Source organism: Bubalus bubalis, chromosome 8, assembly GCF_019923935.1.
Source record: "Bubalus bubalis isolate 160015118507 breed Murrah chromosome 8, NDDB_SH_1, whole genome shotgun sequence".
NCBI lineage: Eukaryota > Metazoa > Chordata > Mammalia > Artiodactyla > Bovidae > Bubalus > Bubalus bubalis.
In genome coordinates, this window is record NC_059164.1 from 15,834,158 (window position 1) to 15,847,557 (window position 13,400).

The 13,400-nt window shown below is 44.5% G+C and overlaps 1 protein-coding gene across 13 annotated transcripts in view; it reads right to left on the reverse strand.

Moving 5' to 3' along the window:
• Positions 1-13,400, reverse strand: part of ICA1 (islet cell autoantigen 1) — a 164,749-nt gene that overhangs the window by 14,927 nt on the left and 136,422 nt on the right. The gene's annotated exons all lie outside the window — the stretch shown is intronic.

Consider the following 13,400-nt stretch of genomic DNA (forward strand, 5'->3'; position numbering starts at 1 on the left):
TTTTCCATACTGTCGTACAGAAAAACCTGAACAACTTTTTAGTCAACCCAATCATAATAGCTTAGTCATAAAACAAAGTCAAGGACATTCAGTTTATCCTCAAGGACTATATAGATAATATCCTGAGCCATATCCTTGAGTTGTTTTGCAGATACTAAAACTCCCACCCAGTGGAGGAAGTTAACTACGTGCTGACCACCAGCACTTAGGCTGGAACCAGATGATGACTGAGATTCCTGAAACATCACCCTGTTACCTCACCATCAGCCAATCAGACAATTGTACACGAGCTGATCAGGCACCCTGCAACCCACACCTGTTCCCTAAAAGGGATCATGGAGTTTGGGCCTTTTGAGCATGAGCTGCCTATCCTCCTGGCTTTGCCTTCCAATAAATGCTGTACTTTCCTTCACCACATCCAGTGTCAGTAAATTGGCTTTACTGCAAGTGGAGCAAGAAGATCCTTGTTTAGTTCTCCCACATTTCCTTTCCTTCAAAGCAAGTCCAATTTCTGAGCATCAGTAGAATTGCATTGAAATAGATGCATGGATATGTGCTCAGTCACATCCAACTCTTTGTGACCCCCTGGGCTGTAGCCCACTAGGCTCCTCTGTCCATGGAATTTCCGAGGCAAGAATCCTGGAGTGGGTTGCCATTTCCTCCTCCAGGGAATCTTCCTAGCCCAGGGATCAAACCCACATCTTCTGTGTCTCCTGCATTGCAGGTGGACTCTCTACCAGCTGAGCCATCAGGGAAGCTCAAATAGTTTCCATAAAAACTCTATAGAGTTTTGGTGTCTCCTTAAGAAAAAAACAAACTTACTATCGATACATTTCTTGGATATGAAACAAAGCCAGGCCTGAAGGCATGTTGGAGATCTTAGTTCTGGTTTCTGTAGCTTCCTGAATCTTCCCACAGAAGCCCTGCATCCACAGCTGAAGCCTGCCCTGCCATCTGGCCTGAGGAGGGGAGCCGCATCACAGCCCAGACCGACCAGCAGACAGGATGATCAGAGGCACCCTGCAACCCACACCTGTTCCCTAAAAGGGATCATGGAGTTTGGGCCTTTTGAGCATGAACTGCCTATCCTCCTTGCTTGGCCCTCCAATAAACACTGTACTTTCCTTTACCACATCCAGTGTCAGTAAACTGGTTTTAGTGTAAGTGGGGCAAGCGGGGGGAGCAGAGGTGTCAGGAAGTCTAACAGTGACCAAGAAAGACGTCCTCTTCCCGTCTCCTTTGTGGCACCGCAACTGCATAAAGCAAAGGAAAGGTGAATCTGGTTTGCCTGAAGGCAGCAGTGAAAATGACAGGAAAACAGGGCAAAGCAGTAAAGGATGAGTTTCACAGGCCAAAGACGCAGCCCGGAAGGGTTGGCTGGACCAGAGGGGTGGACACTGGACCACCCTTTCCTTGCTGTGCGACTCGCTTGAGATCCTTACCCCCTCTGGGCCTCTGTTTTTTCATCTGTAAAATTATAATGTTAATAATGTCCACTTTGGAATATCCTCAGGAAGATCACAAGGAATATATCTTAAACCTCACTCCTGGTCCAGAAGAAAGACTTTAAAGAAGAGACTGATTCTTACCATATGAACACTGACAAAATACTAAATCGTGAGCACAGGTAAAGTGGAGGCATTAATGATCATGAATCCTATAACTTTTCATTGAGTTTTCTACATAGTTTAAAAACTAAGAACTGATAGGTTTATTAACTCTGGCCATGTTGTCATATCTAACTGCCACTTGGAAACTATAAACATTTCTGTTGTAAGTCATGAAGAGAAGGAACAATCATGATTTATATTTTCTCTGAGCTAGATTTTAATGCTGATACTGTCACAGTGAGATTAAGAGGTTTTCCTCAAATATATGAGATACTTCTTTAAAGTCTTCACTTGTGAATTAAATAAAGCTCTTATCTCCGTTGGTTTTATTGGATCTATTTGCAACCACACTTTGTAGAAAGATTGGGGAGATCTGGAGTGTGCTGAGCAGACTGTCTATACATGGCGGGTGGGGGAGGAGGAATACAGGCACTTTCATATCAGTGTGGTTTAAAAATAGTGGCGAAGGATCACCATATTTGGACAGCTGTCTAATTTCAGCATTCTCCTGTTTGTGTTATCACAGAGGTTTGCACCAAGATCTAGCCTGTGGGTGTGGTGGTGAGAAGAGGAGGAAGATGGCATTTTATTATGCCAACTTCCGAGATGGTTCTGTGGCGACGGGGGCGCTCAGGAACCACCCAGGCCTGCTCAAGGTGGGAAGGGCCCAGCAGGAGAGGCGAGGGCCTCACCGCTGGGAGCGGAGGAAGGAGCCTTGGCTGTGACAGGGCGTGTCCGCCAACACTCATCTGGGCGTCCCTTCCCACTTCTCTCTTCAGTCTCTCTCAGCATCACCCTTGTTACACACATTCACTTCGCAAAGCTCAGTACTTCCTACTTTCAGTTGGACCTAATTGCCCGAACCTTTTCTCATGGTTTCTTTTCTGGCCTGACTGAAACCAGATGATTGCTGAACCAAATCCCCTTTATTGGAACCAATTCAAGGTGATGTCTAGACCCTAGAGGGAGAGAGGACTTTAAGGGAGCACTCAGAATTGTGCGTATTCCTCCCAAAGTCACTTTACAGCCTCCCTTGCTTTCATCTAGATGTCAATTCAGGGAAGATCGTGACCAGCATGAGCAACAACAAATAATACACTTGGAGAGCCTTTCGAAAATAACTACAGCCTGTGACCTAAAGGGGAAGGAAATCCAAAGAAGAGGGATATATATATATGTACACATATATATATATATATTACACATACACATAGTTGTTCACTTTGCTATACAGAAGAAACTAACACAACAGTGTAAAGCAACTATTCTCCAATTAAAAAAAAAAAACCCAACCACAGCCTGGAAAAGCTCTACCTTTGTGTTTACTGTTTATGCTGTGTGAGATGGTATCTAGAGTAGCCCTCTGTGGTTTTGCTAACTTAGCATCCCTTTCCTCCCCCTCTTTACTTTCTCTCTGGGGAGACCCCTGCTCCTCCTCATCCTGGTGAGACACCACGTAAGATGCCTCACCGCTTCATCCCAGGTGGACCCGTGACCTAGGCTCAGCAGAGTTCTTTGTTGCTCAGGCCATGGTGACTGGCTCAGGGGTGGGCACAAGCCAGGGGCTTCCCTGAGTTTGGAAGATGGAAGCTGGGAGGAAGACGGGCTCTCTTCTTTGGGATTCTAAGTTCTAGGGATGCAGAGTTGAGGCTCTCAGTGATGATGGAACCAAACAGGGATGGAAACTTTGGGAATTAGAAAGAGAATCCTGACAACACTCTTTAAGCCCCTGGATCCAGCTTTTCTTTTCTTAAAAACTTTTTATTTTGTACCGGGGTATAGCCGATTAACAATGTGATAGTTTCAGGTGAACAGTGAAGGGATCAGCCATACATATACATGTATCCATTCTCCCCAAACTTCCCTCCCAATCCAGGCAGATCCAGCCTTTCTTGAAGTCAATCCACCCCTGTGTATCCTCAGCTACATGGACCAATATCCATATGTTCTTCTATTTTCTTTTCATATTAAAGCTAAACTCTTCCAAGAAGAATTTGTTACTTCCAACTAAATGATTCCTGACTAATAATCTATCCTATCCAACGCAAATTTAGTGACTAAATGAAAAAAGGACCCATGGGGAGGATGTTATTGTCCAGAACTGGTTTTGAATAGAGCTCTTCAATTGAAAGGGGGCTTCCCTGGTGGCTCAGCTGATAAAGAACCCGGCTGCCAATGCCGGAGACATAAGAGACCAGGGTTCAGTCTCTGGGTCGGGAAGATCCCCTGGAAAAGGGCATGGCCACCCACTCCAACATTCTTGCCTGGGAAATCCCACGGACAGAGGGGCCTGGAGGGTCCATGGGGTCATAAAGAGCCAGACATGACTGAGTATGCACATACACGCACACACACGCAAACCACTGAATGTGGCCTGTTACTTAGTGTCCTGGTTATTTAGCAGTTATAGCAGGCTATACTGTGGCTGTTTTCTCTTTTAAGAAAATCTGTTAGCTGAAAGCAATGAAACTGACACTGACTTGAACCAGAAAGCAGGGAAACCTCCCAATTATTGCCCTGATAATTAAGACGCTTGAAATGACTATACATCACTTGTAAGAAAAACATAATTACCAATAGAAAAGTTCAGGTTTAGGTCTGTAACCAGACAAGTCAAGACTTGAAAAATAACACTAGTCAGTCGGCTCTTAAGAATCATGCTATCATTTTCTTTGGAAATAATTCAACTCAACTGTGAGAAAATGAGAACACAGCTAGACACGAGAAGAAGCCGGTGAGGGCTACAGCTGGAGTCAGAGCTTCCGCCCCTGCAGGCGAGCAAGTACCAGTCCTGGCTTTCTGAGCCCCATCCTGTCTTTGTCTTTTTTTTTTCTTAATGATTTTATTTATTTATTTTTGGCTTGGTCTTCATTGCTGTGCGGGCTTTTCTCTAGCTGTGGCGAGCAGGGGCTAATCTCTAGTTGCAATGCACAGGCTTCTCACTGCAGTAGCTTTTCTTGTTGTGGCGTACAGACTCTAGGCACGTGGGCTCAGAACTTGCGCCTCCCGGGCTCTACAGCGCAGGCTCAGCAGTTGCGGTGTACAGGCTGAGCTGCTCTGCGGCATGTGGGATCCTCCTGGACCAGGAATCGAACCTGTGTCTGCTGCACTGGCAGGTGGATTCTTTACCACTGAGCCACAAAGGCTATCTGCCTTTGTCTTAAAGAATGAACAAAGGTGGTGGAGATCGCAGGTGCCAAATCCACAGATACGCCTCCAAGCCCCCTTCATGCCCTTGCTAGCTCCTCAAGTCTCCATGTTTACCTTCCCAGCAGTAAACAGGTACGACTACAAACATAAAGGCCAACACGCGTGACATACCCCAATTCTCACTGCTTGGCCTCCAACTCTATGACTCCTCATGCACCCCTCTTCCTTTGCGACATCTGCCCCCGCTGTACTCTCCCCGTGTTGGGAAGCCTGCTCCACCCCAGCATTATTCCAACTCTAGCATCTGTACTCATTCATCCTCCAAGGCTTCTCCCTGGCCTCAAGTCTGTGCACACTCCAACAGTGTCAATCTTCACTTGATACTGCAGTCTCCCCCAACACCTCCCTGGTGGCTCAGACGGTAAAGAATCTGCCTGCAATGCAGAAGACCTGGGTTCAATCCCTGGATCAGGAAGATCCCCTGGAGAAGGAAATGGCAACCACTGTAGTATTCTTGCCTGGAGAAGCCTATGGACAGAGGAGCCTGGCAAGCTATAGTCCGTGGGATTACAAAGAGTCGGATGTGACTGAGCAGACTAACACTTCCACTTTCACTTTTTTACCCACCGCCTCCTGTCAAGTCACTGTTCAAGTTTCTTCTTCCTTCTACAGCCACCCGCATGACTTTGTTAGCACCTTTTCTGGGTCTATCTGTAATCAAGTTCCTGGCCCTGCTCTACACTGAGGTGGCCCTCTTGAAGGTTAGCAGTGAGACCCTCGTGGCAAGTTCCAAGCCCCTATTCTGAGGCTGCTTTGGTCTCTTCAGCACTCTGCACTACTGCCCGCTCTGGAAATGCTGTCGTCTCCTGGGGTCCCCGGGAAGTGGCTCTCTTGGATGTCTTCCTGTCTTCTTGACTATACTTTCCCTGCCGCCTCGTCCTACTCTGGTTGCCCTTGAGACTTCCTCCTAAGCAATCACCTCTCTCTTCCCTACATTCTCTGCATAGAAGATCTTATGTGTTCTCCTGGTTCTAGTGTCACTTGGGAACAGTCTCAAGCCCCTGTCTCCAATTCCAAATGCTTTCCTGAAACTCTGATGACAGATTCCAGCCTGGGGGCCTTTAGGGGCTGGCCCACTGCTGAGCCTGGTAGGGTTCCATAAAAGACACTCTCCCTTTGTATGTGTGTATGTGCACGCTCAGTTGCTGCAGTCACGTCTGACTCTTTGAGACCCTGTGGACCATAGTCTGCCAGGCTCCTCTGTCCATGGGATTCTCCAGGCAAGAATACTGGAGTGGGTTGCCATGCCCTCCTCCAGGGGATCTGCCTGACCCAGGTATCAAATCTGGGTCTCTTGTGTCTCCTGCATTAACAGGCAGGTTCTTTACCACTAGTCACCTGGGAAGCCCCTCCGGCTGTATACTTTTGCTTAATTCAGCTGTGAGGTTATTACTCCCTTCCTCAAATAACATCCATGGCCCCCTCTGATTGCTGAGTGAAGTGATGCTCCTTATCGTGGGCTCAGGACCTCTGCAGTCAAGCTCTAAGGTAGCCCTTTCCACAGCTCACCAACATTGCCTTCAGGGAAGCCTGTGGTTCAGCAACACTCTTCTGTCTGCCGTTCTTCACACATACTCCCCCATCTTCCCATCTAGGAACCTGCTGTTTTCCCAGTGAAATGCCCAAAGGGAAGAGTCATACTCTGAAAGGATCTTATAAATCATCTCCTCAAACTCATTTTATATATGAGGAAAGAGAGACCCAGGCTAGATGACCTCAAGGTCATATAATTTATTAGTTATGGATTATCTGGCTGGGGACCCCTGGCTCACAGGTCAAGATGTTTTCTCAGTGCTGCACACTTCAGAGCCTATTAAGGATCCCATATATAAGGAAATATTTAAATTTTCATCAAGTCTGTAGGGTTTCTAAGGTCATATAGCTCCACTGGCTGCTAGGCAAAATTCTTGGCTGCAGGTATCATGACAGAATGGCCAAGATGACAGACCCTCTCGTCATCTTTGCCTTGCTCTGCCCAAGGCTTCAAAAATCAAACCCCATGTCTCTGCAAAAACATTCCTTAGGAACACTGATTCTGACCCAGTGAGTTTTCAACGAGTGAAAACTGACATTCAGAGGCAGCGCTAGTGTTCAGACTGTGGGTGACAGAAAACTAAGGTGGGAAAAGGGTGACCGCCCACTCAGGTGACATTTATGAAATCATACCGAGTTTCATGACCTCAGCAGAAATTAGGAGCACAGAAGATGGAAACATGAGTACACAGACCCAAAATGAGAGCACAGGAAAGCAAACAGATAAATGTCACGGCAGTTCCCTTCATCTGCGTGTGAAACAGGAAGGCGCTCGGGTTTGCTCCTGGCTCCCCGCTCTCAGCGTTATGACTAATTGTAAAGGCCTCACGCTTGAAACACACATGAAAAACCCCAAACACCAACACTATCCTCACATCACCCAGAAGACAGCACGGGACGAAGATGGGTAGGAAACCACCTTAGAAAACTAACAAGAAAAATAGTCTTCATTATAAAAGGCTCTGGGAAGAAACTGTACTTGCTTAGAATTCAAGAATACTTCTAAAATCTCCCTTCTGGTGAAAAAAGACATGGATAATAATAGCTAGCAGATGGAGGAAAATCCACTGCACCCACTCTCTGGGACACACACACCCACAAACACACACATGTCAAACAAAAAATAAAACAAAAAAAAATCCCTCCTCCACGAGTGAAAAAAAAAAACCCCAACAATGCTAGACCCTGAGTAGACACTCAGAAATACTTTTTCATGATCCCCAAGCCTGGTCCTCCATTGTAAAGTTAGAATTTAACAAGTAAGCAATCTTACTAGAAAACTTGATGCCTGGAGCATGGGTAAATCTACACAGAACACTCCAGACTATAAGGTGATCAAATAAGAACAGCACTTGGTTTAAAAAGTGCACCATTAGCTCATGAAAGGAAGCAATCCAGCAGTTCTCCATAGGATACTGAGGAAGACAGGGAGAAGGGAAAGTTTATGAGAAAAGACATAGCTGTGAGGAAGCAGTCAGATCCCTAGACAGCTACACATACATGGGTAAGTATAGGAGGGGCTTCCCAGGAAGCTCAGCTGGTAAACAATTTGCCTGCCAATGCCGGAGACACAAGAGACTCTGGTTCAATTCCTGGGTCAGGAAGATCCCCTGAAGGAGATGGCAACCCACTCTAGTAGTCTTGCTGGAACATCAGAGGAGCCTGGTGGGCGACAGCACATGGCGTCACAAAGAGTCAGACACGACTGGCGCGCGCATGCACACACACACACACGCACAGAGGAGACCCTTCTGAATGACTGGGAAAGACCTGGGGCAGGGACAGAAACACGTGTTACTGATTCAGGCTACAGCTCCTCATCCAGACCTACTGAGTGAGGCTCTCAGTCATTCTGAAGTTTGGCCAGAATTCAGAATCGCAAGGATCAGGTATGGAAACTGAGGAGGCAGCCGAAGACAAACATTTTAACTGTAATATGAACAATCAAAAAATTCTAAAATTCGTTCAGCCAGTCCCATCTGAGAGAGGGATCTTTTGGATGAAACCAAGTTAGGAGACTTAGGTGAGCTGAGTGGATGGAACTCTCTTCTGCTTTATGCCATCACTTTCTGTTCAGTTATCTGAGAGTTATTTTTCTTGGCCCAACTTTAAGGAACACAAGATTTCTACCTGTTCAGTTCAGTTCAGTCGTTCAGTCATATCCGGCTCTTTGCGACCCCATGAATCGCAGAACGCCAGGCCTCCCTGTCCATCACCAACTCCCGGAGTTCACTCAGACTCACATCCGTTGAATTGGTGAGGCCATCCAGCCATCTCATCCTCTGTCGTCCCCTTCTCCTCCTGCCCCCAATCCCTCCCAGCATCAGAGTCTTTTCCAATGAGTCAACTCTTAGCATGAGGTGGCCAGAGTACTGGAGTTTCAGCTTCAGCATCATTCCTTCCAAAGAACACCCAGGACTGATCTCCTTCAAAATGGACTGGTTGGATCTCCTTGCAGTCCAAGGGACTCTCAAGAGTCTTCTCCAACACCACAGTTCAAAAGCATCAATTCTTCGGCGCTCAGCCTTCTTCACAGTCCAACTCTCACATCCATACATGACTACTGGAAAAACCATAGCCTTAACTAGACAGACCTCTGTTGGCAAAGTAATGTCTCTGCTTTTCAATATGCTATCTAGTCGTAACTTTCCTTCCAAGGGGTAAGCGTCTTTTAATTTCATGGCTGCAATCACCATCTGCAGTGATTTTGGAGCCCAGAAAAATAAAGTCTGACACTGTTTCCACTGTTTCCCCATCTATTTCCCATGAAGTGATGGGACCAGATGTCATGATCTTCGTTTTCTGCATGTTGAGCTTTAAGCCAACTTTTTTACTCTCCTCTTTCACTTTCATCAAGAGGCTTTTGTGTTCCTCTTCACTTTCTGCCATAAGGGTGGTGTCATCTGCATATCTGAGGTTATTGATATGTCTCCTGGTAATCTTGATTCCAGCTTGTGCTTCTTCCAGCCCAGCGTTTCTCATGATGTACTCTGCATAGAAGTTAAATAAGCAGGGTGACAATATACAGCCTTGACATACTTCTTTTCCTATTTGGAATCAGTCTGTTGTTCCATGTCCAGTTCTAAATGTTGCTTCCTGACCTGCATATAGGTTTCTCAAGAGGCAGGTCAGGTGGTCTGGTATTCCCATCTCTTTCAGAATTTTCCACAGTTTATTGTGATCCACATAGTCAAAGGCTTTGGCATAGTCAATAAAGCAGAAATAGATGTTTTTCTAGAACCCTCTTGCTTTTTTCGGTGATCCAGCGGATGTTGGCAATTTGATCTCTGGTTCCTTTGTCTTTTCTAAAACCAGCTTGAACATCTGGAAGTTCTACCTGTTATAACCCATGAATTGAGGCTAAGGATCGTCACATGTGGTCACAAGGTGATTTCAGAGCCACTTCCAAGTATTTCAAACTGTAACTCAGTTCTTCTTCACTTGAAATGTTTGTATAAACCGGCCAAATATTGGTTTTCCATTACATTATCTATTTGTTGTTGTTCAGTCATTAACTCGTGTCTGACTCTTTGCAACCCCATTAACTGCAGCACGCCAGGCTTTCCTGTCCTTCACCATCTCCTGGAGTTTGTTCAGACTTATGTCCATTGGGTCAGTGATGCCATCCAACCACCTCATCCTCTGTCGTCCCCTTCTCCTCCTGCCCTCAATCTTTCCCAGCATCAGGGTCTTTTCCAATGAGTCAGCTCTTCGCATCAGGTGGCCAAAGTATTGGAGCTTCAGCCTCAGCATCAATCCTTAGAGTGAATACACAGAGTTGATTTCCTTCAGGATTGACTGGTTGGATCTCTTTGCAGTCTAAGGGACTCTCAAGAGTCTTCTCCTGCACCACAGTTTGAAACTATCAATTCTTCGGTGCTCAGCCTTCTTTATGGTCCAACTCTCACATCCATACATGACCACTGAAAAAACCACAGCTTTGACTAATGGACCTTTGTTGGCAAATTGTTACCTCTGCTTTTTAATATGCTGTCTAGGTTTGTCATAGCTTTTCTTCCAAGGAGCAAGCATCTTCTAATTTCATTATCTATTTAATAGGAGAAAACACATTTCACCATGACACTCAGTCAGAATGATTTTCTGGGCCATGGTTCCTGGGGAATTGCGTCCTTGCTGTTGTCAGAAGCGGTCTGCTCTCTGACAACATTGCACCAGGACTGACTTGTTGAACAGAATCACCACTGAGAGTGAACGGGCCCCCATGTAGCAGGGTGCTAGAGCTTACCGCCCCACCGCCAGTCCTATAAAGTCAGCCTTCCCTGGATTAAGCTCTTTTTAACTCTTGATTGTTTAATGTCTTACATACTACAACCAGCATTTTAAATTGAGATTTGGTTCTTCTGGCAGTTTTCCAAAGGGCACATATTTGGAAGTCAACTAATTAAGAGCATTCTCTTCTTCCATCACCTCAAGTTCTTTGTACACTGAGGGAATATTTTTATACTTGGGGCTATGTTAATTTTTAAGCTGATGCTACCCCAGGGGCTGCAGATGCAGAAGAAGTAGATAGAGGGAAAGAATGGCTCGTGACTCAAGGAGGGCTTTGTGGGCTGGCAGTGATACAGGGAAAGGAGAAATTATGTCAAACTGCATTTAACCAAGAAAACTTGTAAATACATTTTTATGTCTGAGAATGAGTACACAGTTTGAGGAAGAGCACGTTCATCTCTTTATCTTCAGAATTAAATGGAGTGCTCAAAAAAAAAAAAAAAAAAAAAAAAGCCTATGAGCTGTAATTCGATGAAACAAAGATTGTACCTTTAAACCAATGAGGTGTGGAAGTTGTTTTAAATAAGGAGAAAGATAGCAATCTTATTCCAGTGAATCTTGGCCCATGGGATGGAAGAAGCTCATGACTGTATCTTGGAAAGGAGCATTTCTGACTAAATTCTGAGAAGAAATGCATGGCTACTGGGTTAGCCATGTACTGCTATGACCAAGTTAAAAAAAAAAATCAAAATCAAAAGCAAGAATATTTTTTTGTAAGAAGTGGGGAAACCTGAAACTGTAGACTCAAATGTGCTTGTGTTTGTGGAAAGAAACACTGGAGGGATGCAAGAGGGGAGGGTATGTTGGAACAGATAGAAGGGTGGGTAGCAGTAATGTGGGTGAGAGGTTTGTTTTTTTCCTGTATATATTTTTATTATCATTTTGTTTTTTTGCACTAATGTGAAGACACCACCTACTCAAAAATTATGCTTATTAAAATAATGAAATTAAGTAGGAGATAATAAAAACAAAGGACAAGCTATATAAACAAGAGGTTGGGAATAAGAGAAAGCATATTCCTATCAAAATAAGTTGAAGCTTCTGTATGAATAATCCGTTAACTGTAAAGACTTGCTAAAACTAGGTAGGAGGTACCTATTACTTCTTACGTTATTATCTTTATCTCAGTTTGTAAGACTGAACTATTTCCTCCTCCAAAAATTAATTTGTTTGAAAACACCTTTATTTCATCAAAATTCTATCCTTAAGCCAAGGGAGAAGTGATTTTATGAAAACATAGGCCATGTAATGGCAATCTGCATTATTACTTGCTTTTTTACTTTCATAATCTTATGTGATTTCAACATTCACAAATAAGTAGACATTCTGATAAAATACACATGGACCTTCATGAAATATTGCACAGTGGAGTGAAAAATTAATAAGGAAAGCAGGTTTCTGCACTGAAGTTTATATTCCTTAGCCCTGGAAACTTTTTTTTTTAAGCCCTGGAAACTTAATGCTAGAGTTGTGTTGCCTTTCCAATTTTGAAAAAGTCTTTAACCAATGTCCTCTGTTTCCCAGACTCTCTCCTCTCACACTCTGGGAACTAAATCCAAATCAAGCAAAGACTGGGTAGAGAAAGTTGTCGGCCCTAGGTAACTGGGGCCATCAGGATATCTTGGCCCACTTCTAGTCCTGAAAGAAACCTGTCAGTCCAGGGCAGACTGTATGCCAACCCCCTGGGGCAAGAGATACTCTAGAATTTGGATGACAATCTCAGGGATATTTTGGACCCATGGTAAATCAGGAGGAGCCTCTTGGTAGGATGAAAAGCAAATGCTATGAGCAAGCTGAAAACACTCAATTTCTTGGGATCACTTAAAACTAGGCATGTCTCATCCAGACCCACAGTTGTGGAATCTCCTGTGAGGGGCTACTCAGTAAATGACTTTTAGGTCTGGGGAACTGGGATGTGGGACCTAGCCAGCAAGCTTTCCCTTTGCATTTAACTAAGGCTCAGTGAAGATGAGCACTGCGCATCAGCATGGCAATATTTCTTTTTATTTTTTTCATAATTAGATTTTTTTCTTTTTGAAAATTACATAAACTCATAATTTATAATCTATTTATTTATTTGTTTATTTTTGGCCATGCCATGTGCTGCATGTGGGGTCTTAGTTCCCCAACCAGGAATTGAACCCATGCCCCCTACAGTGGAAGCTCGGAGTCTTAACCACTGACTGTCAGGGAAGTCCCAGCAGGGCAACATTTCTAATCCCACATCTCAACTGCTTACCATTTAGAGAGTGTCTCTGTGTCAGAGATATGAAAGACCCTTTGCATACTTGATCTTTGAACCTGAGAGTAACCCAGCAAGACTGTTGCTACTGGTTCCAGTTTACAAACGAGAATAACTGAGCTAAAAGAGTTTAAGGATGAAGCAAGTTACTTAAGGCCATAGAGATTATTTATAAGAGAACCATATTCAAAAGTCAGGTCTGTCTGATTCTGAAAGCCATGTTTTTTCTACTCCCGCATACAATCTCTGACGTAGCACCTTTTAGCTTTACTGGTTTGAACATTATAATGATAATGGATCTGCACATACTCTTTGTGCATGAGGATATTTAAAGTCACTAGGCCTTCCCTTGTGGCTCAGATGGTAAGGAATCTCCCTCCAATGCAGGAGACCTGGGTTTGACCCCTGGGTTGGGAAGATACCCTGGAGAAGGGAATGGCAACCCACTCCAGTATTCTTGCCTGCAGAATCCCATGGACAGAGGAGTTGGAAAGAGTTAGACACAACTGAGCAAC